This window comes from Hippichthys cyanospilos, chromosome 16, assembly GCF_059441005.1.
Source record: "Hippichthys cyanospilos isolate Australia breed blue-spotted pipefish chromosome 16, RoL_Hcya_1.0, whole genome shotgun sequence".
Taxonomy (NCBI): Eukaryota; Metazoa; Chordata; class Actinopteri; order Syngnathiformes; family Syngnathidae; genus Hippichthys; species Hippichthys cyanospilos.
Genome location: NC_142384.1, coordinates 7,520,888 through 7,545,339, shown reverse-complemented (window position 1 = coordinate 7,545,339; position 24,452 = coordinate 7,520,888). Strand labels below are relative to the sequence as shown.

Genomic DNA, 24,452 nt, shown 5'->3' with positions numbered 1-24,452 from the left:
AGCTCCAATGGGTCAAAAGATACAGGCCAAAACCAAATGTCCACCACAGTGGACACAAATGAATAATAGGCTGACACTCAGCAGGATAAAATAACACAATTCACTGAGCCAAATCCAACAAGACTTTGCTAATCTACACATCCAAGAAAATTTAATGGAGCTTCGCTTATCACTTCGCTTTGACATGAGAGCGGGAACATCGGAACTGTGATGTTTTTCAAACAGTTCAATCACTTGAAAGTGCCTATTGATTCTTGTCCATATCATAAAGAACTTCCCTGCAAGCCCCACTGTTATGTAACTAATTTCCCAAAGTCAGTGAAAGTGAGAAAACTACCCGCTGCCGTTCTTGACGCCACGCTCCCAAGTGACTTCACGAGTCTTACAAGCAGTCTGACACTGAGTTTGTCACTTTACATTCCTGATCAAATTGGCGACGCCAAATAAATTCCTGGAAGAAAAAAATCCCTCACGATATCTGGCTGTGGCTAAAACTTTCAGTGGACCAATTGCCTCATATATATGTGGCAAAGAAGACATTTTATTAACATTTGAGTGCAGCGTAAATACCCTTCTTAGTCCCAGTCTATTCATTTGCGTCCACCATCATTGGAAAGGCCACGGTGACTGAAAACCAATGTCCACAACAATGGACATAAATCAATATGCTGGATATCAGGAGTTGTCTAACATTTACTTCCGATCAAAAATACATTAACAAAATATATTACATGTGTAACAACACATGCAATAAAATGCAAAATTATTTTATCCAAAGCATGTTTATCAAAGCAAAAACTGACGTGTTCAGAACATGTACGGAATATGAAAAGAATACTTGAAAATGCAAAAACATGGTCCAAATACTGTACTGTTTATAAGATAACACCTATACAGTTCAGTATACAGTATACGATACTGTATTTTCAATGTTGAATTACAGTATGTCTGTCTAAGAAAAATTAGTCTGAGTTTCCTTTTTTGCTTTATGAAAATGTTAGCCTTCATATCATACAATTGCGTTGCTAATTGCAAGTAACTGTCCCATTAATCAACGCTGAGGTCTGGTGATTCTTGCGCATACAGAATAATTTTTGATGCCATTTCCATCACTTAACCCTAATCCTTGCCGGACGGTGTCCTTTGACCAGGAATTGAACTGAGCACATAATCATCTTCATCCTTTTTTTTTTTTTTGTTATCGACGCGACGATCTACAAGACGTAAACGAATAACATTAAAATAATTCATTATTACAGCCGAACAATACACAATAACAATAAGTCATACACATGTCGCCGTTTTGCATCCGATGATAGAAAATTGAACGAGGAGCAGACACATTTATTCCTGAGGATCAAGCGGGAACTTCGTGCATTTGCGCTACCGCGGCTTTCCACGTACCAGAAGTTCCGTTGCAAGGGATCGATCGTTAAAGTAATATAATCTTCGAAAATGTCATGCATTTTTTTTTTCCAAGTTCAGGAATTTCCGTTTGGCAGCGGTCTGTAGGTTGAAATGTATGCAGTTCAATTTGCCGTTGCGTACAGTATTTAAAGTCAAACATGAGTCATGCAGTGTATAACGATTGTCTGGATTACATCCGCAGAGCTGCTGGCTGATGGAGCAAGACAATAACGAGCGCGAGTCCCCCCACACCTTGGGGCCACCCAGGGTAACCTCCGACACACCTCGGGTACATCGGCGGCTCTCGTGACAGCTCCGCCACCGCATCTATTTCGGAGCGGACCTTGATCTTCTGCGAGTGCACTTTTGGCTCTAGCGCGGGGATCAGATGTGGCCCCGCGTGGACCGGAACCAATGTGAAGCACTGAGGTCGACTGGCCATCCGTCTTCAACATTCAAGAACGTGACATCTTGTTTTGTGATGTTCTATTAATAATTCTATACATCTTTTTTTTCCCTCCATTTTTTTCATGTTGTGCCACATGGGGATGTAAAGAGCTAAACGGCAGTCACTTTGGGTGGCTAATGGGTAATTGAGGCTCCACTTCCAAACGTTTGACCCTAAAAAAAATCCTGATCCATCAGAAAATAGTTTCTAATTCATCCTAAATTACTAAAATAAAAGCCATACAGAAAATTAGATTTTTTTTTACTTTTTTAATTGAAAGCGCATGTTTTAATACCCAAGGCTAAACTTACTCCCTTAAAGGCAACCATTGTCATAATCTTGGAAAGATTCACCCAATTGAATCAAATATTGATGTGGTATATTGAGCTAAAATTTACAAATTTTCTAAGGATGTGTTACTTGGAGGTTTTCCAATTTTTGGACTCCTAAAATCCATACATTTTCACCAAGATATACACAACAATCAAGAGAAATAACCAAATACAGATTAAATTAATGCATAATATATTAATTTCATTTCAGGGGTAAAATTGACAGATTTGTTTAAATAAGGATTTTAGCAGAGGTGGCCAGCATCCTGAGATGTTGTTATACAAAAATACATATTTTTTTAATATGAAAAAATGACTCAGGCCATTATTTTAAGAAGGTGATGATACATGAACGATAAAGTGACAGAAATGAATCAAAACACATTCAGTGACCCAACATTAACTCAGCCCGAAGTCATTTGGATTCTGAAAATTTGTGACATCTCAGACCCCAATAAGGTGACTCACTTGTCAGAATAAAAAGAAATATTGGCTTTCGCTGTAGTTTGTTTACAGCCCACATTTGATGTTTAGACCATAAAGGCACTAAATTGATAGCTTTTCACTCAAGTGCTTTCCACTCCAAAAGGAAATGAAGACATCCTCATAAAAAAAAAAGATATATCATGTGTTTCTGGTAGTGTTAATATAACATTTTCTGACTAGATTAAAACTTTCCTTGATTATATCTCCACTTTCTAAGACTTCACCACAAAGTTAGCAATCTGCTCTGTGATGTGATACCATATTCTTCCAATGGGGGCAACAGTGAGTAAAAGGAGAAAATCGGAAATGGGATTTTTGTGTGAAAACACCGAGATTGTATTTTAAGGCCTTATCACACAGCCCAAATGTCAACACTACTGTTCTCCTTTTTTTTTTATGAGTTTGTGCCAAGGTGTAAAACACACACGCGTGCACGCACACACGTAAACACACTTGAGTGTTATTGCAGAGCTCCCATCCTCCACAGGCAGATAATTACAGCGTTAGTGATGGGGTGAGGATGAGGGTGGAGAGTTGGACAGATCGAGGGAAAGGGGGGTTGGAGGGGGTTGAGTATCACTATGATTCATCCACACACACACACACACACACACACTGGGCAACATGCCCGTTCCAGTCTCCCTCCACAGACCCCCGCTGGTAGTTTGGCAACAGGCCCGAGAGTGACAAGGTGACACCGGATTTTTTTTTTTTCCTTTTACACGCGCTGCAATCAAACGCTGAGCTTTCTCAGTCGGCGAGCGCGGGCCTCCGACGAGCAGGAGGATGGGCCAAACAAGCGCCGACGTCGGACATAAATCATTCGCTTGTTGACAAGCGCTGACAAATGTTGATTGCTTTCCGCTTATCCTCAAACACCTCGTTTCATTGTCCGTGTCGGCGCTATAAACAAAGAGTGGCGTCAATGCGTCCAAGCGTATGGAGACTTATGGGGATTGGGTATAAATAAATGCAGCCATGAAACGCCGAGAGGTGTTTTAGCAAGGAACGTGTTCTACGTGTATTGATCGTGTCAAACGTGTCACAATACGCTTGTAAATGTAAATCGTTAGATAAATGGTCGCAGGCTCTCGATATCTGGTGTTGCGGAACGTCACAGCAAATGCTTTTTTTTTTTTAATTTCTTCATGTAAGGTATGAATTAAATCTCTTCATGATGGTAAATACAGTATAAAGACACTGGATTTAATTATTTTATCCATTGCAAAAAACGACTAATATTATTGCTGTGCTGAGAATCTGAGCGAAAAACAGAGTTTTTATTGTATATATATATATATATATATATATATATATATATATATATATATATATATATTTTTTTTTTTTGCGATGTGGAATACTGAGTTTTTTTGTCCCCTCTTTAAAGTATTTTCCCGGTTTTGCGACAAAAACAACTGTCATGACCCTAGGGGCTTGGCTCTATTTGTCTTGTTTTGTCTCCATCTGGGTGCGTGCATTTTGTCAAACTTAACTTAGCTAAAGCTGGAAATGTGTTTTTTTTTCTCTCTTTAAAAAAATCAATTATTTTGGTGAGTCTAAAGTAAGTGCGGGAGATGATTTTGGATATTTGCAAAAAAATAAATAAAACTAAATGTTCTTATCCAATGTGTTAATTATAATTTGAAATCATTACAGCGTTAATTATTAATAGATTTAGACTACTTGCAGGCTGGCCTGGTCCCTTTCCCCCCAAATAGCGAGGGTCCATTGCGCTGTCATCTACATGTCTACCTAACGACCCCCACTAATGCAGCGACAGAAGCTTAACTGCGGCCATGAATTGTTTCCAGCTTGACCTCTCGCTGAACTCCAATTGGCCTTTTGACAGCCACTGCGAATTCATCCCATGACCGCTCGGTGAATGAAAAACGATCCGATCCCGTCGCCGGAAGACGATCACTCATATGACATATTGCTCGCCTCGCTCATGTCGGAACATATACATATTTCAGCATCAATGAAGACACACATCGAATGACATTAGAAGGAAATGGATTGCTGCCTGCATGCGTGATTTACATTGTGCAAAGATATACAATACGCGGATTCCCGAATGTCGTAATCTTAATGTACAGAAATAAGAGCGCTGTACAGCGGCAGTGAGGACTGCACATCCATGTCTTCTAATGAAAATTGAATCGGAAATTGAACAAAAAGTTGACTCTTTCAACACTCAGTGCAAAAGCTGTTCTGTAAGTTTTCAAAGATGTAAGGTTGAGAGCATACTATTACACAACAGTCATATATATATATAGAAGGAAATGGATTTTTTTTTAAATAGTAAATTAACGCTTAGAAAGCTGGAGTTTTTTTTTTTTTTTAACAGAGGATGAAGAAGACATGCCTATGCGTCACTAACCTTTTTGAAGCCATTTTTTCATGAGCTACAAAACTGATATATATATATATATATATATATATATATATATATATATATATATATATATATATATATATATATATATATATATATATATAATGTATATTGTAAAAAAAAAAAATACAAGCACAGATTTGTGTTTTATTTCAGAATGGGGATGAAAATAATGATCTAACAGGTTGAGATGAATTTAAAGCATTAAACATACGCATGACTAGAAAATATTTTTGTCTGTCAATTTTTAGGGTAAAGCTGTATAACTATCTTAAAGGCTGTATAACTATATATATGGAGACCCCATAGGCATGTCAAACATATTTTAATCAGGGGACAAATTGTACTTGTAGTTTGTGTCGGAGTGCCGTCAAATCAATTTCAAGTGTGATTGTCACACATTTATCTAGTTTTTGAATTAGAGGCCAGTAAAAGCTGTTGTTGAGATTGATAACACACAATGCTTCTTGCTTCCTATAAAAAGACTATTAAAAGTTGAGGACAACTTACAAACTTAGTATTTTTGTCTGAATCTTACTTGAATCTCTGAATCTTATCACATAAAAAGAAGTGGCGGGCCAGATTTTGCCCCCTGACCTTGACTTTGACACTGGTGATGGAGATTATACAGCATAAGTGTTTGGTTTGTCATTTATGTATTTATTCATTTATTTATTTTTATTGTGTAATCTGAAGCCGAGGGGTAACATTTAAATAAGTTAGACTTCTTCCTGCTTCTTTCCAGGCAGGCATTTATGTTATCATTTCAAATACTGTGTTTAAATGGGTTCTGCTTTCTGAGATAAATCGAATTGTTAATTCTTTTTTAACAGTCATTTCCTATTATACACCAATGCAAATGTGATTAATAATAGGGGAGAGATTTTATTTTATTTTTTTATTTTTTTTGTATTGTTTAACTACTTCTGTTGCTGCACTGTTCAAATATTTGTTGCACATAGCTTTTCAATGCAATTTATTCATGTGAATTTGAGTCAGACAGTTACGGTGTTTAGTGTAATACAAAATGTGTAAGTCTAGCGCTCATACTCTTTTTTTTCTCACCACTCAAGACCGACTGCGACGACTCCTATCGAGATACCTTCTAATTAGCAATTCTGTGATTTACTTCTGTGACCCAAAACGTCGCCTGCAAAATAATTAATTTCCTCCAGAAAGCAAATGTTGGAAATATTAGCTAACAGAGAATAGCGCATTTCCTCTGCTGAATTTATTCAAATAAGCACTAACTTATGCAATGCAATCTCTCTATGGAGGAGGGCATGTCTAACTGTGGTATTTAATAGGCTAAATACTGTGTAAGTGGTGGCCTGTTTCCAAATGTCAGCCCTTACAGTTGACCTGACAATCTGTGTGTGTGAGCCATTATATGGCTTTTGCTACACACGAGACAGGTGGCAAAGCTAATGGACAGCTATACGCCATTTGGATCCTTTACCTCCTGAACTCATCGCATCTGCTGCAAGACACTGTCTTTCAGATGCAGCTACGCGCCATGTGTGTGTGTGAGTTCCTCAAAAGCTCCAACTGAGCCAACCACTTAATTCCCACTCAGACACGAACAGCAACAAAGGGTCAAAGCGTCTCTGAAGCTCAGATTTTTGCAGCGCCGCAAACCGCATTAAAGCAGCGTGGAGCCATTCGAAGCAGTTGGAGGCAGACGTGTTCAAAAAAAAAAAATACACAAATACACACGCGGACACACACGCACACCAGGACCAGATTACGTATAACAAGCTAGGCACGAGACCGTGATGAAAACTTCACTTTAACCTCTGTCTGCGGAGTCAAGGAATTGTGTTAAGGCATAAACTCAAAACACAGATGGTACAATTAAAAAAGAAAAAGAACATTCCTTGCAGTTTGATAGTCCAAAAATTGCACCAAATCTGCTTGGTAGACACAAAGCACTCAGAGTGGACTCTTAGGGCTTTGTATTTTCGTAGACTAAGTTTTGGTATCTTTGAGGAACCAAGTGGTTGCAGCATAGCACATTTTTGAAAAAGGCCGTTTGGCGCCGCTCCGAGCGTGAACAAAGCCAATTTCATTTTCATACAGGTCTACGTTAGTAGTTCTTCAGTGGGAGTTCATGGACCCTGAGGTTACTGTACGTGAAGGCACTTTTGTGAGATACACACACACACATAAAAACACAAAACCAGATTATTAGAATGGTTCGTGTTGAAAGTTAGATGTTGGAATTGCGTTGTCATGTTTAGTAGCTTTTTTACCACACTTAAATACTCTGACTAAATTGCAATACAATTACATTACAAGCTTTGAGGAAGTTGCATGACCAAAGGGGAAAAAAAAAACTGATATCTAAAGTCCGAATATTCTGACATCTTTAGGCAGATCAATAACAAGAGAGAGCGAGAAAAATATGTATGTATTCTGCATGTATTCTTCAACATTAAAGCAAGATTCCCTCAAGAGTTGTGGGCTCATGGTAATACTATACACATTCTTTTGTCCACTAATTATAGTGTACAAATTCCCACTGAATTCCCTTGCTAAAATCTCAGAATCTGGTTTTCATGTTTTAAGCGTGGATTATTATCGAAGCTTGGGCCTTATCGTTTTAGCGCCAAAAAAAAAATAAAGTACAGATGGTAATTTTCTCTATAATTAATACATATTCCCTGCAGTTTTGCTGTCAAAAAGGCAAGACACATGCTTTTTGTGTGGGCACGCTAACACGCCGCACACAAAGCAAATGTGCAAAGGCAGTGGGAGGTGCTGTAACAGTTTGCCAACAGGGGATGTTCACACCCGGGTGCATCTGGAAGGGTGCTATCTCGCGCCTTATCCCATCCGAGGACGGCTGGATGGGCTGTGTTCGTCATTAGCCATTCACACAGGGAAGCTTCTCGGCGTGCCAAGCGCCTCGCCGCCTCGGTGGAAAGCGGCGCATCGTGACACAGCGTGCGACCGGGTAACGTGCCATGTGGCCCTCGGCGCGGGAAACAGGTGCTGATTACTAAGGATGCTCGCCCGCCGCGTCACACTCAGGTGTGGGATGATCACGACGGGCACGCCGTGTGCTCCGCACTGACCGTGGCGATGGAAGAAAATGGAAAACTGCTAATGCGGCTCACAAGAACTTTGTTTAGCTTTAGAGGAGTTAGCCAGACCCTTATTTGTCTGCTAGGAGAAAAAAAATAGAGTAACATTTTGATAGCTTTGATGTAAGAGCAATCATGATGCACGCCAGCCAAATATTACGCCGGCCACATTACTATAAAATCATCAAATCATATAATCTTATTTTGTTTCGAAGACTCTTGCAATAGTTTTCTTTGATCCTTCAATACAATTCTTTTCCTGTAAAATACAAATGTTCAAAAAAATAATAATTGACAGGCGTGACATTTCTATTTTTCCAATAAGCTGGTCAGCAACTTTACTACATTCGAAATGTGAGAAAAGGAGAAATTAGTAGATTACACTATGAACGTTTTAGCTTTAGTTGGGAAATAAAAGTAGGGAACTTAAGGAGGAATGTCCAAGAATATATATTTCTGGTAAAACATTATAGTTTTTTGTTAAGAACTATATATATATATATATATATATATATATATATATATATATATATATATATATATATATATATATATATATATATATAAACTGGTTTAAAATCAGCATGTTGTATATTGTTTCTGAACAATTTGCACAGTATTTATTCTTAGTAAATATCACCTCTAAATACATGTTTGTTGGGTTCTCTTACTTTGATTAAAACCATCGAATGAAATCGATTAAAATCATAAATGTCCAAAATGATTAAGATTCATTTTTAAGCCATATCGCCCAGATGTGAATAGTGTGACATCAAATGAAAAAAAAAAAAAAGAAAAAGAAAAAACCCTAAATGTTAAATTGCTTGCTTACAAATACTTGCACACACAATTCCAAGCGGTGGCTTGGTGATGAAGTTACGACCTTCATGAGGACTCAGGTGCAGTTTGCACACACTTTGTTCTCCTAAGGAAGGGGACTGAGCCCAAGTAGCCACCAGCCACCCCTTAGCGCTGCCCCTGTTTATCAAGAGACGGCACCCTCAGAAGTGATTGATCTCAAAAGGGCTGTGGAGCGCAGACTAATTCTTAAACCTTGGGGTATTTTGACCAAAGCACATCAATTTCATCTTATTAAGACTAGTGGGACCTGTTTGTAATTGAGCAAAAGTTGCATACCGTGTAATCCTTAAAAAGTAGGCTGCAGCATTGATTTAAAGCTGAAGTCTAAAAGCGCCTTTGGCACTCGGGGCAAGGTACAGGCAGCTTGTTGCAAGTGGCCCCAGTTGGGCTTTTGCTCAGCTCCACTGCACATTCAGCAGCCGGTAGCCGGGGTTATTGTTGCGGTCTAGTCAGCCGTGGCTGGAAGAGCCTCGCTCTGCAGAAAGGCCAGATGAAGCTATCCATGGCAAGCCTGTCACCGAAGAACAGAGGTGGCCGGCTATTGTCCTTCAGGAGGGCAGTACTTGTGGCTTTGAAAGAGGCTGAGTCTCTAAGGACTGAGAGAATACCAGTCTCTGATGGATATGAGCTACAGAGTGACACTCCAGCAAAAAGAACGAAAGACAGCAACATTGTTAAGCCTCCGCTGTGATAAAACTGCTTAAAGTCTGTCATAACAAGCTGTGACAGATTGAAAAAAAAAATGTTCAAAGCCATTAATAGTGCTTTTCTTCCTCTGGTTTTCTTTTCAAATGAGTTTTTTCTCTCTCGCTAACGCGGTTGAGAACCAATTTTCACCTTTTCTTCTCATATCCACAGCTTGGGTAAAAAGGTGATTTCCACACATGCTGATATTGACAGAAGATGCAGGTGGATATATTGGATCTGAATGTATAAAGCTAGCCAGCCTTCTCTCTAGCTAAACTTCTATTTAGCTAGCCATCCATACATTTATACATTACTCTCTCTCAAAGTAGACTTTTGAGGCGGGGTTAGAGAGGTCTTATTATTTCATTATATGGTTTCAAGCCGAGGTCAAGATTTCAAACAAGATTTCATATTAGAGTTTTAAAATAAGCTGGTTTTCAATTTAGGTTAAGCGCCACACCCCAAAACACATAATCCTCTGTACTGAGACCACCCCAAAATTGTTTGGATATTTTATTGTGTTTATAAGTCAAGTGGCATAACTTGCAGATATACAGGTTCATGGTCGTTATTCACGAGAGAAGAATTTATGTGGCATGATTCCAGGTGGCGGGCAGAGTGAGGGGGTCCATTTTCGTTTTAATCATTCAGCTTGTTGGTTCAGTTGGCTCGGCGCGCTCCACAAACAAAACCAAATGGCACTTTCACTTTGCAGGTGGAGGCAGAAATGAGACGGGGAACATATAGAGATGCAGTTTGGGAAATCACCGTTTCAATAAGCTGTCCAAACAATAAAAGTGATGAAATGAAAAAGCCGGTCATTTCTTTGAAGTGAGACTTGCAACTTGCGTGACACACACAACGGGAAGGGACAGGACGAGAAGAAGGAGCCACGCTTTATTACGCTGAATGAAGATCTCACGTCAGACTACTTTCGCCACGTCTATTTCAATTAGTCATAGCGGTCGATAACAGAGCCGCAACGATTCCGTGAATGACATGTTTCCAGTCATAATGAAGACAAACTGACTCTTTTAAAAATCAATGCCGCCTGAAAATGTCTTGAACTGATAAAAGCTTCATCATAGGTCCGCTAAGAGCAACCCCAGCCCGGAGGCACCTGAGTCAACACGCAAGGCTCGCCACAACATATTAAAACAGTTTGGTAGAAACCGTCTTTACACCTTGGTTTTAATTGGGAAAACATCAAGCCTTCTCACATGAAAGCGAACTGACATTTTGGCCAGATTACTGTCTCATCTTGAAGGCTTTCCCATTAGCTAAAGCATGTCTCTCCATTGCTTCACTTTCGCTCAGTCACTTAGAGAGGCCTCTGCATGTCAGGAATGCCCTTTTACCAGTAAACGGCACTCAAATGGGAATTTGAAGCAATGCGTTATATGAACGATAAATTAGCACTGTAATTCTTCTATTTTGTTCCACATAATAAAGTCTTCTAATACCTTGTACACTCATCTAGACTACCATCTAAACTGACATTTAATTTTTCTAAACTGCACAGTCCTGTCGTTCCGTTTTTTCTTTTTTTTTCAAGTTGGCTTTCATTTTTCCAACTCATCCAGTGGCCAATTTTAGTTTTAGTCATACCCTTCAACCAATCTCGTTTTTTCCTGGTACTGTGTAACCCTTTTCAGTTCTTCAAAACATCTTGATACCCTCGTTCAGTTCGTTAAGGAGTTACTGTACTTTAAGACCTAGTTTGCCAATTCGGGGTCAACCAAATGTGACCAGCTATACCCTTGTGGCATCTTCTCAACCGTCGGCACGTCGACCTGGAAAAAAAGTAGAAATGCACCGCAGTGACGCTCACTAATTAAGGAGCTTCTGCGCATGCGTGAGAAGTAATACCCTTCCATAGCACAGATGGCAGTAGTCACTATTCCTTATTGTTAGAAAAAGTCAACAAGTAAACTCTTTACAGGAAAGAATATCAAAAGGTAAACAATGCATGCTGCTATATTTTTTTCATGTAGAATTAACTCCCAGGCAAATCAACCCCTCACAGCTCATGACACACTATTATGGAGTGCTACCACAAATCCTACCTGGTACATCCACTTTCGTCCCCATGTCTTCACACAGTGTGGATTTCTTTCACTTTGTCAACATAAACTTCATTGATAATATCACACAATTCTGGTTCCTCTTGCAACTTAGAGACAAAGTCAGATTCTCGCTCTTCCACCCAGTCAGACTATGTGCAAAAACAATGGAAATGGTCAAGGCCTTTCCTCGCTTACTGTTTAACCGTGCTCCTTCCTCTTTCTTGTCCTGTGTGCTGATTTGCAAGCTAGCTGCCAATCAGAGTGATAAAATGTCACAACGTGCGATTCAACATTATGAATCTGGTGAGAATGCCCAGTGCACGGCTCCGATGTTTTGACTGTGTTTTCTAAACTAATCAGACAGCACACAGAGATGAGTGGACTCTTACCGACTCCTGAAATCAGGTTGGTGTATCAAGGCCTTAACATCGAGTCTCTTACCCTTATTCCAACATGTTCGGTTCTCTTGGTAAATTGTTATAATCAGTCCTGTACCCTCAATTTTTGGAGGGTACAACCTGTCTTGTAACCCTACTTTCGATCTATTCGGTTCCCCCACTAAGGTTTTTAAGCATGTCCTGTGTCTTCATTCAGTTGTTTTACTTTCATTCCCTGTGCCCTATTTTCCAAGCTGTCCTGTTAACTGTGTTTTGTTTATTTTCAATTCATCCCTGTACCCTCTTAGTTTTTCAAGTACATCGTATCTTTGTGAAATTCATCTACCAATGATCCCACTTGGTTAGTCAGACATACTCTGTAAAAACCGACAAATTTAACAAGTCCAAGGAGCTTGGTTTAAATCCTCTAACCAGTTCTATTACCGTATTTGTTGCACTATATGGTGCACCGGATTATAAGGCGCACCCTCAATTAATGACATATATTAAAACTATTTCCATATATAAGGCGCACCGGACTATAAGGCGTACCCTCAATTAATGACATTTTAAAACTTTTTCAATCACAATATAGTAATACTCAAAGTAATAACAATAATAACTCAAATAATAACTCTAAACTCTCAATAGGATAATAACTCAATGTCAATATGAGCAACCTTGTTCAACTGTAAACACACAAAAGAAACAGGTAAAGATTACTTTATCACTTCATTCCCCATCTACTGATCCCAATCTCAATATTGATCCTTATATAAGGCGCACCATCAGTTTTTAAAAAATTAAGGATTTTAGGTGCGCCTTGTATTGCGGAAAATACGTTACCTTTCTGTAGTAAGTTTTCGCAAATATCCTGCATCCTCATCAAGCCAACTTGGAACTTTTGCTCCAGCTTTGTTCTGTTTGTCTACAAAGCGGGCTCCTCAGTTTGGTGCTCTGCAGAGATTTGGTACTCTTGTAGTAGCCGTGCTTTCCCCGAGGCTAACCAAGCAGCAAGAGCAATTTCTTCATCAACAGTCATGCTCAATTGGTCGGAAAAGCTGCTGACTTTTACGGCGCACTGTACACCAAGGTTTATCAGGCCATTCTAAAGTAATTTGTTGTGACTACAACACACTGTGAAAGTTGTCATGTTTAAAAGTCTGTGAAGTATCTAACCGCGCATATAACAAAGACAGCAATGCAGGACAAAGAAAAGGAGCGAGGACATGCAGCCTCTATAAACACATGGGAATAATAACATAGATGTATAGCGCAGCATGAATACCTCCTATTAAGGGTTCAAATAAAAGAATGGAAGGACCTTGAGTCTATTATCCGAGCTTATTATTGCTATTCGATTAAAGAGACAAACAAGCCACATATATTCAGTTACCACCCCTCAACTAAAACCAATACAATTCAACATAATATATATCAATAAAGCCTCCATAAATCCAACACCACACTCATTGTGTCAACCGTCTGATGTCTGAAAAAATCTGACTAGACACCTTGAACCGAGGCAGGCTGATGGATGAGGCTGACGGAGGGCGAGGACCAACCAGACAGTTGACCGACACTTCTTGACCTCTCTAAGACTTCTACTTTTATACTTCAAGTTTCTTTCAATAAACTTGAGGTAATGCTGTACATCTCCAAGCATGTTTTGTATTGCTTAAACACATAAATATATCTTCCTGTGACATTTTGATATAAAATCAATTAAGGTTGGCTGAAGAGATGCCATCTCTGTGGTCTGTGTTTACCAACAAAGTGTCAAGATGATATTATGGTCTGTCTAGGGAAAGCATACTGTAAGACATATTTATATACTGCAGCTTTCACAACGGACTAGGACAGTGGTTTTCAACCTTTTTTTGGTTGATGCACACCTTATGATATATTTTTAAAAACAAACATGACTTAGAGTGCTTGATTTGGGAACTAGAGTTGTAGTTCTATGCACATTTTATTAAGAAACTCTAAAAGGTATATCGTGTAACAATCAATTGTCTAACAATCAATGTGGATGGATAATCTTTCAGGGCCTAGTACATATTACATGCATTACATGGACAAGATGATACCTGTATATTCAGGACTGTCTCAAGGTATGTAAAATTTTACTTAGAACATGTGGAAGACTATTTTTCATCGAAAACTGTCAAGGGCATGTGATCGATAAGGTCAATTTCAAGGTCAAATAATTAATCAAAAGGTCAAATTCGGAAAATATGCACCAAACTTCCAAATAGTTCAACAATACCTCATTTGTGAAGATAGACCTAGTTGTTCCTGAGATAAAATGGTTCAAGGGACGGAAGCCACGCCCCCATCGGCAAAAATCTCAAAATTCCGTGAGTTGTAGCTCCTAAACCCCTGCTTTGATTGACTTAACATTTCTGATTTTGTCTTGTGCCATTGCTAGCATGTGTGATGACTTTCATCAAAATTGGCTTGGTTAATGGGTGATTTGTATAATCAATCAGTCTGTCCCTCCATCAATCGTTGACTATGGGCATACGAGTGCCGATTCCAGCTGTCTTCATGCAGTAGACAGGCTACACCCTGAACTGGTTGCCAGCCAATCGCAGTGTAAACAGAGACAACAACCAACCAATCACACTTCAGGACAATTTAGATTGCTCAAAAAAACCTAACCTGCAATATTTTTGAATGATTTATAAATCATTAGCTCTGTTTAAGCTGAGGGTCACTTAATGTCTTGCTCTCACAAGAGATGTGCGTATGACTCAGTGCTGAATCTTTTTACTCAACCAAATTCTATTCAAATTCTCAAAGGATATGTTTGGTGTATTGGAATTTCATTTGGAAACATTAACCCGAGGGGAAGGGAATCCAATGTGAAAAAACAGGCTGCAGCTTACCCACTACCTTAATGAGGATAAGTGCTTTAAAAAAAGGGATGGATGGATGTTCCTCTGAGGACAAAATCCCTGAAATTGTTCAAACAAAAACCACCAAATAAATATCAGATGGGACATTTCCTTGGTATTATTCGCTGACCCGTGCAGAAGCCCCACTACTAACACCACTAACACCCCTCCCCCCGCCAGACATTAGCCCTTAATGTAATGTTCGGCTCCTTTCACCAGGGTGGGATAGTGAACATGCTGGAGTGAACATCGCATTGCTTTTAGGACGTTAAAACCCTGCCGATGGTCAAATAAGATGTCTAGCCTCTTTTAAACGTCAAATGGGAGGGGAGGCTAAAGGGAGGATATGGCAAGAACACTAAAGCAGGGGTGTCAAACTCATTTTTATCATGGGCCACATTGAAGTTATAGTTTTTGTCAGCGGTACAAATAAATTGTACACATATTGAAATCAGAGCCCGCTAAGAACCGTTCAAAAGGGATATTGGCAACATAAAAAAAAATGTTTGAATGTTCAACAAGCAAAATTTAGTATTTCAGACACAAATCAGATGTCATAATTAACATTTCACGGGCCACATAAAAATAAATGTGGCGGGCCGAATCTGGCTTGAGTTTGACACCTGTGCTCTAAAGCTAAAATCATTTGGAACGGCTTCATTTGAAGGCGCAGAGCGTGTCGTGCTAATGAGTTTAGCGCGGGTGTGAAAGTGCTTTTCCGTAGCACAGAAAAAGGACACGAGCGGTACCTGGCCTCTTGAACGTGCCTGCGGATGCAAGCTGTGCATCATGTCGTTAGCCCGCCAATTATGAGTTCATCTGGTAGGATGCGGCAAGCCTGCGCTCTACCTCAGCCGACTCGTCCTCTCCTCTTTAAGCGTGGCACACTGCCACAATTACTACCAGCGGCAAGTTGGAAGTTGAGGCGAAGAAGGGATTTGTGAGAGCACACGTTTCCCTCCAGTCAATAACCTCGTTTTGCTCTGACAGGGAGCCAAGACGAAACAGCGTACGAAACACACGAGCGCGCCTGACCTCAGCTTTTGAGATCAAACCCCAAAAGCTGTTAAACTGATGTCAAACTACCTTTTAATTAGCTTAAATGAGTTTTTCCCTGTAGGAAATTATGGCGAGAGGGTCAAAGACATTTACTATATATCTAAATGTTTGAAGAAATACATTGAGTACGAGCGTACAATAAAACTGAAACTACAAAAATTTGATTCGATAAATATCCTGACACATTTCAAAGTGGAATGATTTGATTTGGTTTGATTCGAAGCACTCGTACCATTTTTTGTTACACCCTTAATATATATACATATAAATATGTCAACAGTGTGCCCCAAATTTGTAAAAAAAAATTACTGTGTGACTTCGGTGAGCCCTCTACTTGACTGTCTGACCAATTCCTGCTGAAATAGGGATGTTAGGGAAGGAACACACGCATTACTTACGCTAACAGTGATAAATCAATCAGAGAACATTATGGAACACATACAGGCCATACGTTGGCCCAGATAAACCAGTCTAGGAACATTACCTAAGCTGTGCAGTATCACACTGGGAGTGATACTGTAACATTACATGCGTACCTTTTTTACAACTGACCGTTTGAGCATGCACCTTTTAATATGGTGTGCCCAATGTATGGGTAAAGTACAGAGTAAAGTACAGATATTGACCCCATAATCAAGATGCATACGGTGTGTCGTAGGGTGCAAAAAGTCCAGTGCGATCCCTTGAAGAGGTCAAGAAATTCAAGCCGATAACTCCTGAGAATGCACAGCTATGATGAGAAAGTCATTCCAGGTATCCAGGCAAAAGGTACTACAGGCAGTAGGGTTACGTGGTACTCGGCCTACGCTGTTTTGACTGAATGACACCTGAGTCTTGTCGGCCGTTTTGTCTCCAGTGGCACACGAATTTAGAGTGTGTGTTTTGCTCTGCGGCGCAGTGGTTAGCACGTCCGCCTCACAGTTCTGGGACCAGAGTTCAAATCCACCTTGCTGTGTGGAGTTTGCATGTTCTCCCCGAGCCCTCGTGGGTTCTCTCTAGGCACTCCCGCACTCCAAAAACATGCATGGCAGGTGTATTGGACATACTAAGTTGTCCTTAGGTGTGTATGGATGCATGGATGGTGATTCGTCTCTGTGTGCCTTGCGATTGGCTGGCAACCACATTTGCCATTTGCGATTTACTAACAGTGTGTCCGCCGCCTACCGCCTGAAGTCAACTGGGAGAGGAACCAGGATGGATGTTTGTTCTCCGTAATTTTCTAGCTATCCTTGCCGTTTTACCCTCATTTTTCAGATCATGGCTTCAAAAAATAAAGCAGAATCTTTTAGCGAATTTGGTTAACCCAAGAGGAAAGTCATTACGATGGAAACAAAGCTGAAAAACACCGAAAGGTCGGAGAAAGGAGAGACATCGACGAGTATTTAGATAGTTATTTAGACATTTATTTAGGTCGGAGTTTAAAGGTATGAAAGAGTTCGTTCCGAATGATGGAGAAATTCGACTTATCAGGGTGGGAACCGAACTTGTTTGAAACCAGAGGACCGCCTGTACAACTTTGCACAACGCAGTAAATGATAAAACACTCAGTTTTGATTTTTTTTTCTACCAAATACTTCCATCAGTATTTCTTCATAATGTCGATGACTTCCGCTAAACTAGAATAGACTCAAGAGCGTTTCCGAAATTTTGGCTGCTACTGTATATATATTTATATATAAAAATGTGTATACTGTATATAGGTGCCAAGACAGTGACTAAGTGTTAAATGCTAAGCAAATGTTTCAAGTCAATCTCCAAGGCAACAGTGCTTCTACCGTCTGCCGCCGACGACAACACAGGACAGAAATAGTGCTGAAAAAGTGCCTTGCTGATCTGACGACTGTTCGGATAGCGCGCGTTGCTATTGAACGGCGTGGGTGAAATGATGGATAACTGCAGCATTTGCTCAGGGGCCAATAAACCGAAGACAAACGCAGTCAAACTAAACACTGACAAAGCTGTAAATAACAAATGTGTGTAGGCGGGCCTCGACAATAAACGCATAACAAGCGTCGATTTGACCCGGGAGGAAGGTACCCCGCAAATGCCTCTCGGGGGTCTCATGAGGACCCTCAAGTGACCTCTGAGCAAAAATAAAAAAAGCAACAAAAAAAAAACTTTGGCGGGCGGGGCAGAATGGCGTCAGTCGACCCTTTAATTGGATGCGAGTGACATTTGCAGAGCAGCGTGTCGTAGCGCGAGTGTCAGCGCGGAGGCTGCCGCGCAGACGCGCCGCCGACTCAGGAGACGGCGTGTTCCTCCTCGGTACACAGTCACACTCGGGCACACACAAACACACATAAACAAGTTTCATTTAATGGGCAAATCAACACGTGCGCTCGCCTCCCGAATGGCGATGACGCCCGCTGTCACGAAGGCTAATGACTCAATTAGGGTTAGCTGAGTGATAATTGGTAACAGCAAAGCAACTACTGTGGTTCTACAAGAGTTCATAAACAAAAATAAAAGCTGCTTTCTCAAGATGAAAAGTCTAATTTTAGATAAAACTCCGCTTGCTGTATGCCCAAAGGAAATAATATAAATGAATCCGTTCCAGGCTCAAATCATCACTGGAAGTCTAACTTTTACTAACTATTTTTGTTTTAAACAGTCTTATAGTCATATGTCTTATAGGAAATTGACTTGTATACAAATACAAGCAATAGTTAGGCTTCTGCAGTGTTTGCCCACTAATGAAGTACCCAACTTGTGTCAAACCCGAGGCCAGGGTGCCAGATCCGCCCCACCAAATCATTTCAAGTGGCCCGCAGGTGATAACATTCAAAATTCTTTGGAAAATAATGAATATGGCAGCATTTAGAGCGCAGGTGTCAAACTCAAGGCCCGTGGGACAATCCGGCCGGCCACATAGTTTTATGTAGCCTACGAAATGTGAATTAAGATGTCAAGTTGCAAGTTATCTTCAAATTTTAGATGTTTTTAGTTAACAATACCCCTCAAACTGTCCATCCCCCCAAACAAATTCATCCTTTTAATATTTTGACCAACAAACGCCCCTAAGATCTTTTATTTAGACCATTTTGTCAAACTTAAGGCCCGGGGACCAGATCCAGCCCGCCACATCATTTTATGGGGCCCGCAAAATGCTAATTATGATTTCAGGTTTCTGGCTAAGATACCAAATTTGCCAGTTATCTTCAACTTTTACCCATTTTTTTTTGTCTAGCAATGCCCACTCTGAACAGTTTTAAGCGGCCTCTGATTTAAAAAATATATGACAATCACACTTAAAATTGAGTCATACTTAAAATTGATTTGACTTCACAGTCAATGGTCCTCCGACAGAAACTATAACTACAATGTCGCCCATGATAAAAATGAGTTTGAAACCCCTGATTGAGATAGTCAGTAACTGTTTTAATATGTGATAAAATGCGTGTGTTCAATGAGACATTCAACATGGATTCAACATGTTACTCAAGTGTTTTTTTTTTTTTGCCATATCAAAAAATAAATAAAGTAAACCTCTCACAAAGCTTGACAAGCGATGAGGAAGTGATACTGTCACCTACTTACTTTTTATATGTATTGCTGGACATACTGAAGTAAAGGGATATTTAATTAAATATATAACCTATTTTTCATGAAAAGCCAGACTCTAATGTCGCAGAAAGTTCTAGTATTAATCAAATTTTATCATGCACAAAACACACCCAAAAGCAAACTATTACTATGATTATTCATGCATCAATCCACATCGATATTAATATAAATTCAGATGCCACCACTGTTGCCCTCTTTAAATTATGCCGTCTTTGGATTAGTCACACTGAAAACATTTGAAAATTGATATTTTATACATCGCATGTCCAACCATTACGAAAGCTATCTCGACAATGTATGGTTATGTTTATTGTCACTTCGCAAAGGAGCGCATGCATATACCTTGTGTGAACATGTGCGTGTGTCTGTGTGTGTATGTGCAGCTAAGACTGTACGATTAGCTCAAGTGTGCACAGCAGCTGCAAGCGACACTGCGCTTGGATGTAATAAAGCCCAGCGCAGAGGATCAGTGTGTTTTCCTCTGGCATGCAGTGTAGCAGGGTGTGTATAATACCTTCTGTACCAGCGCCAAATGTTGGCGTGCTGTGATCCCTCATCACCCCAACTAGCACTTCCAGGCACGGCAAAAAGTAAGAGTGAGGAAACAAAAGAGAACTGGCTGAGAAGGACGCGGTTTTATTCCAAGTGATGTGTTGTTATGTTCTCTTAGGGTCATGCTCTATTCTGTTTATTTTTATTGTTAGAAAAGTCACCACACCAAACAATCAAATAACCAATAACCCTATGAGACATTCTTTAGTTTAGTTACTAAATTAAAAAAAAGATAGTATTTTAACAATGGTAAAGGCAGTAGAGGTTAACAAATACAAATTCCAATTAAAAAAAAGGTTTATTTTAACGTGTGTAAAACTAAACAAAAATGTCAGTCAAAAAAAGTCATTAAAAGAGAAAATTTTGACAGATTCCTAGCTTGGTTTTTAGTATCGAGGCAGGAAAAATTTTATGTTGTGGGTCAAACTGACCCATTCATAAAGTAATGTTGAATGTAAGTTTTTGTATTTATTTTTTTTAATATAAGACTTAGCATATGTATACTCAACATTTTTTCAATGTACTTTATTTATTTACTTACATTTTTTTGCAATGTTTTTGAGAAATAGCAAGACCTGGGTCAAAATGACCCAAGAATATAATTGATATTCCTGAGGATTATAAAAAGGAACAACAAGTTCAACAATTGTTAGTTACAAGATTACAAACAATAAAAACTATTGGATAATAACACATGACCCCGGGTCAAACTGACCCAGGATGGTATTACTATCCAAGAGAAATAAACATAATTTACAGATTAAAAAAAATACTTTTGTTACTTTGTGAGTAGACATTGTTGGTGTTATTGAGAAATGAACATGTATTACTGGTTAAAACAAAATATTGGTTTTGAAATATGCCCTATCCAGACATGACTTGACAAAATAACCCAAGAATGTTATTGCTGTTCCTTGCAGACAAACATAACAGTATTTTCATCTCATTTTCACTTGGTGGAGCCAAGCGTTAAAAGCAAATATGGTGAATCAGCATTTAGCCATTTTGCTTTTTAATCCAAGTTAAAATACCTATTTTTTGTTATTCATCTCTTTTTTTCACAACGTGAATATTGCCTGTATTTTTCCTGTCTGGTGCTCTCAAGGACGCTTTGACATTCCAAAGAGAGACATCTACATTGTCCCCATCACATCCTCCCTCCTCCCATTCTTTGTTGTTTTGTTTCCTCTAACGATAATCAATACAAGACCTCCAATATACCCCAGCCCCACACAGTTCCTAGAAGTTACTTACTTTTGACGGCCATAGACGACGAGTCATTTGGGATCAAAGGACGACAAATGTGCCTCTGTGTGGACAACATACTCAGAAGCCGCCCCGCAGACTGGAGATAGAGAAAAGAGGACCTCAGACATAAAGAAACTGCTTATAGGTTTGTCCTACATGTAGGTTGTACTTGAGAGACTTACCAAGACGATAATGATGATAAAAAGTGGAAATGAGAGGTTCTCGTATGGATTCCTTAGTTTATTTGCAGATGGTACCATCAGTCAGCGTGTGTAGGCACCCAACACTGTGAAAGTACAAAATGAACGATATCAGATCCAAGATCAGGACAAAATACACAAGCTCATCTCAGATTCAAGACTTCAGCTATATAATTTGTTCCTAAAGTTCTATTTATGGTGTATAAGTTATTTTCTTATCACAAAACATTTTTGCAGTTAGCTGGGACAAGCATTATACAAACTGGATTGACAGTTTTGCTAGCATTGAGCGAAGAAGACAACGCTGACAAACAACATTTTTCTCATCCGCAGATAGATGGACAGGAGGGTTCCTGACATTTTCTCAAGGCGGAACGGATCCCGAAAATTGACATGTCACGACGGCTCATTGTCAATCGCCGTCACAAGACTATTTCTAAGTGAGGCAAAATCAAAGATAGAATTTTGGAAACTGTGATCACACTCAAAAGTTGGACTGAAAAAGTCCCAAAAGATATTGGATTGCAGACATGTTTGAATGTTGAAGCAAATACTTTGCACATTTTCACGACAAAAACTTTGCAAAGTGATCAATGTTCAGTAGCAAAACACAAATAAATGCTCATGGATAATTTTAGTAAAGTAGCATTATCCTTAAGTGCAACCAAATTATAGACTTTAACACAAAAAATACACAATTTGTTTCCTCTCACCAAACATGTGAGGAAAATGTCTGTCACATATCCTGCTTTATTCACACTGTCTACAAATGATCATAAAAATGCTCACTCTATTTCTAAATGTACTTTTATAAAAACATAGAAAAAAGCCACAGAATTAGATATTTTAGCAGGCTATTACTATTAGCATACTAGCGAGGTACTACATTTTTAAATGGCATTTTACAATAATATAAAATGGCTAAAGAATTTGCTATTAGCTCATTCGTCGTTCATTGGCTGATATGTTACCGTGTTCCCTCATTCATTGTAGGATTTAATTTCCCAAAGATACCCGCAGTAACTGAAATCCACGGTCGTGTTAACTTTTTTTCTTTCATTCCATTTTTTTTAGTTTTTTTTTGTTAAAAAAAATACATAAAATCTATTCATCCGACTTAAAATGAGGGAAAATATAAAGAAAAATAGCTAGGCAAACCTGCAATTGTTATGGTGATGAAAATTCACAAAAAAAAGCTGTTTATTGATTGAAAGAATAACACGTAAATATATATTTTTTTGACTGGTCTGACTTTAAAGAAAACTAGCAAGAAAATTAGCGAGGTAAAACTGCAATAGAAAAGTTATGTTCACAAATATTAAGCTAGGATAGACTAAAGCCGCAAAACCGAACCGTGATATAGAGAGGGAACACCACTACATTACTAAGTGTGCATTTAGGATCATATAAATCAGTGTTAAATACAGTATTAGCTCATTTGTTAGCAATTTTGTACTAGTAGTTAATTATTTAGCTAGATATATGCTGTTAGCTAGCTATTGGTATTGGCATTATTTAGCTACCACACTCGCTAACAGTTTTAGCCATCCTGTCTTCATTAACTATAATAGCACATCAAATGGAAACCTCAGGAGGTGAAAATAATTTTCCTAAGGAATTATTAATCTAATCAAGAAGGCTGTTGGAAGATGACGGCAGGACTCAAGCTGAAACCTTCATTAGCTTATCAGCATTGAAGTTGTACAGAGAGAAAAGTTCATCTTCCCCACAAGGCCCTGTGACATGGACAACTGCTGAAGGGCTGTCCCCAACAATCACATCTTCCCAAAGGAGGCCCAGGCCTGGAAAGTGAACAAACACAAAGGGCAAACGCCTAAAAATAATTACCAAGCCTGTAGAGATCCCCTGACCAGTACAGTAGCCATGAGTGATCATCATCAAGGCGTCAGAAGGAAGTGGAATAAATATACCGGTGGGCTGATTTGGAAATGAAGAAAGACATCATGTTTCTCCGCAGCCATGGCTGCTCGCCGGGAGCACTGTTTTCAAGCCCTAACAACCAGAGGGAAGGAAAACTTGTGGAGAGGAAAAAAAGTAACTCATCTATTTCCTGTGACACAATCTCTATACCCGCCGCTCGCCCCCAGTAGACACACACATCCCCTTCAATAACCTCCCGTCTCGTGTTTGCCAATGGACACTTATCATCGATGCACACAACATCTTTTCCTGCATCCCCATCGATCCCCTTATTGAAACAAGCCTCATTTGCAGTCTCCTCCTTGACATTTTTTCTCGCCCCTCCTGTCTCTTTCTTTTCCAAACTCTTGACAGGCTGTGCAGATTTTGGCAGTTTGCTGTTCTCCCCCTAATCCTTTGCCAGACTTGCCTCCTTCACAAATATACAAGGATTTTGGAGAAAATGCAGTCAGGCGCCGCACGGCTGCAGACACAATGCCGCCGTGTGATATGCAGTTTTTAAACTGTTAGTTAAAAACAAAAGTCACACAGTACACACTCGTTCACTCAGTATGATACTGAATAAAAGAGGGTAAGATAGTGTAGACTAGGCCTAAGGTATAAAAGGTAAGGTAAGCAATATGCAGCAAGGCTGATTAGACCAGGGGAGGTATGTAGAGATAAGTCACAGGTAGGAAATGCATGAGTACATACTGTAAGTACCTACTGAACTATATTTAGGTGGATAGACAGGTAGACTATCGTAGGTAGAACAATATGTTTATAAGAGCAGGGAGGGATTTGGGTAGGTTACTGATAGGTAGGCTGGCAGGTTAGTACATTAGTGCAGGATAGGTACGG

General features: G+C 39.4%; 1 protein-coding gene across 3 annotated transcripts in view; it reads right to left on the bottom strand.

The window, feature by feature from the left end:
• LOC148410357 (uncharacterized) overlaps positions 1–24,452 on the bottom strand; it is a 171,571-nt gene that overhangs the window by 88,656 nt on the left and 58,463 nt on the right. For all 3 annotated transcript variants that reach the window (XR_015868141.1, XR_015868142.1, XR_015868143.1), the window contains exons 4-5: positions 21,654–21,757; positions 21,478–21,568 (exon numbers count right to left, since the gene is read on the bottom strand). The gene's annotated coding sequence lies outside the window, so the exon portion shown is untranslated. The remainder of the gene's footprint in view (positions 1–21,477; positions 21,569–21,653; positions 21,758–24,452) is intronic.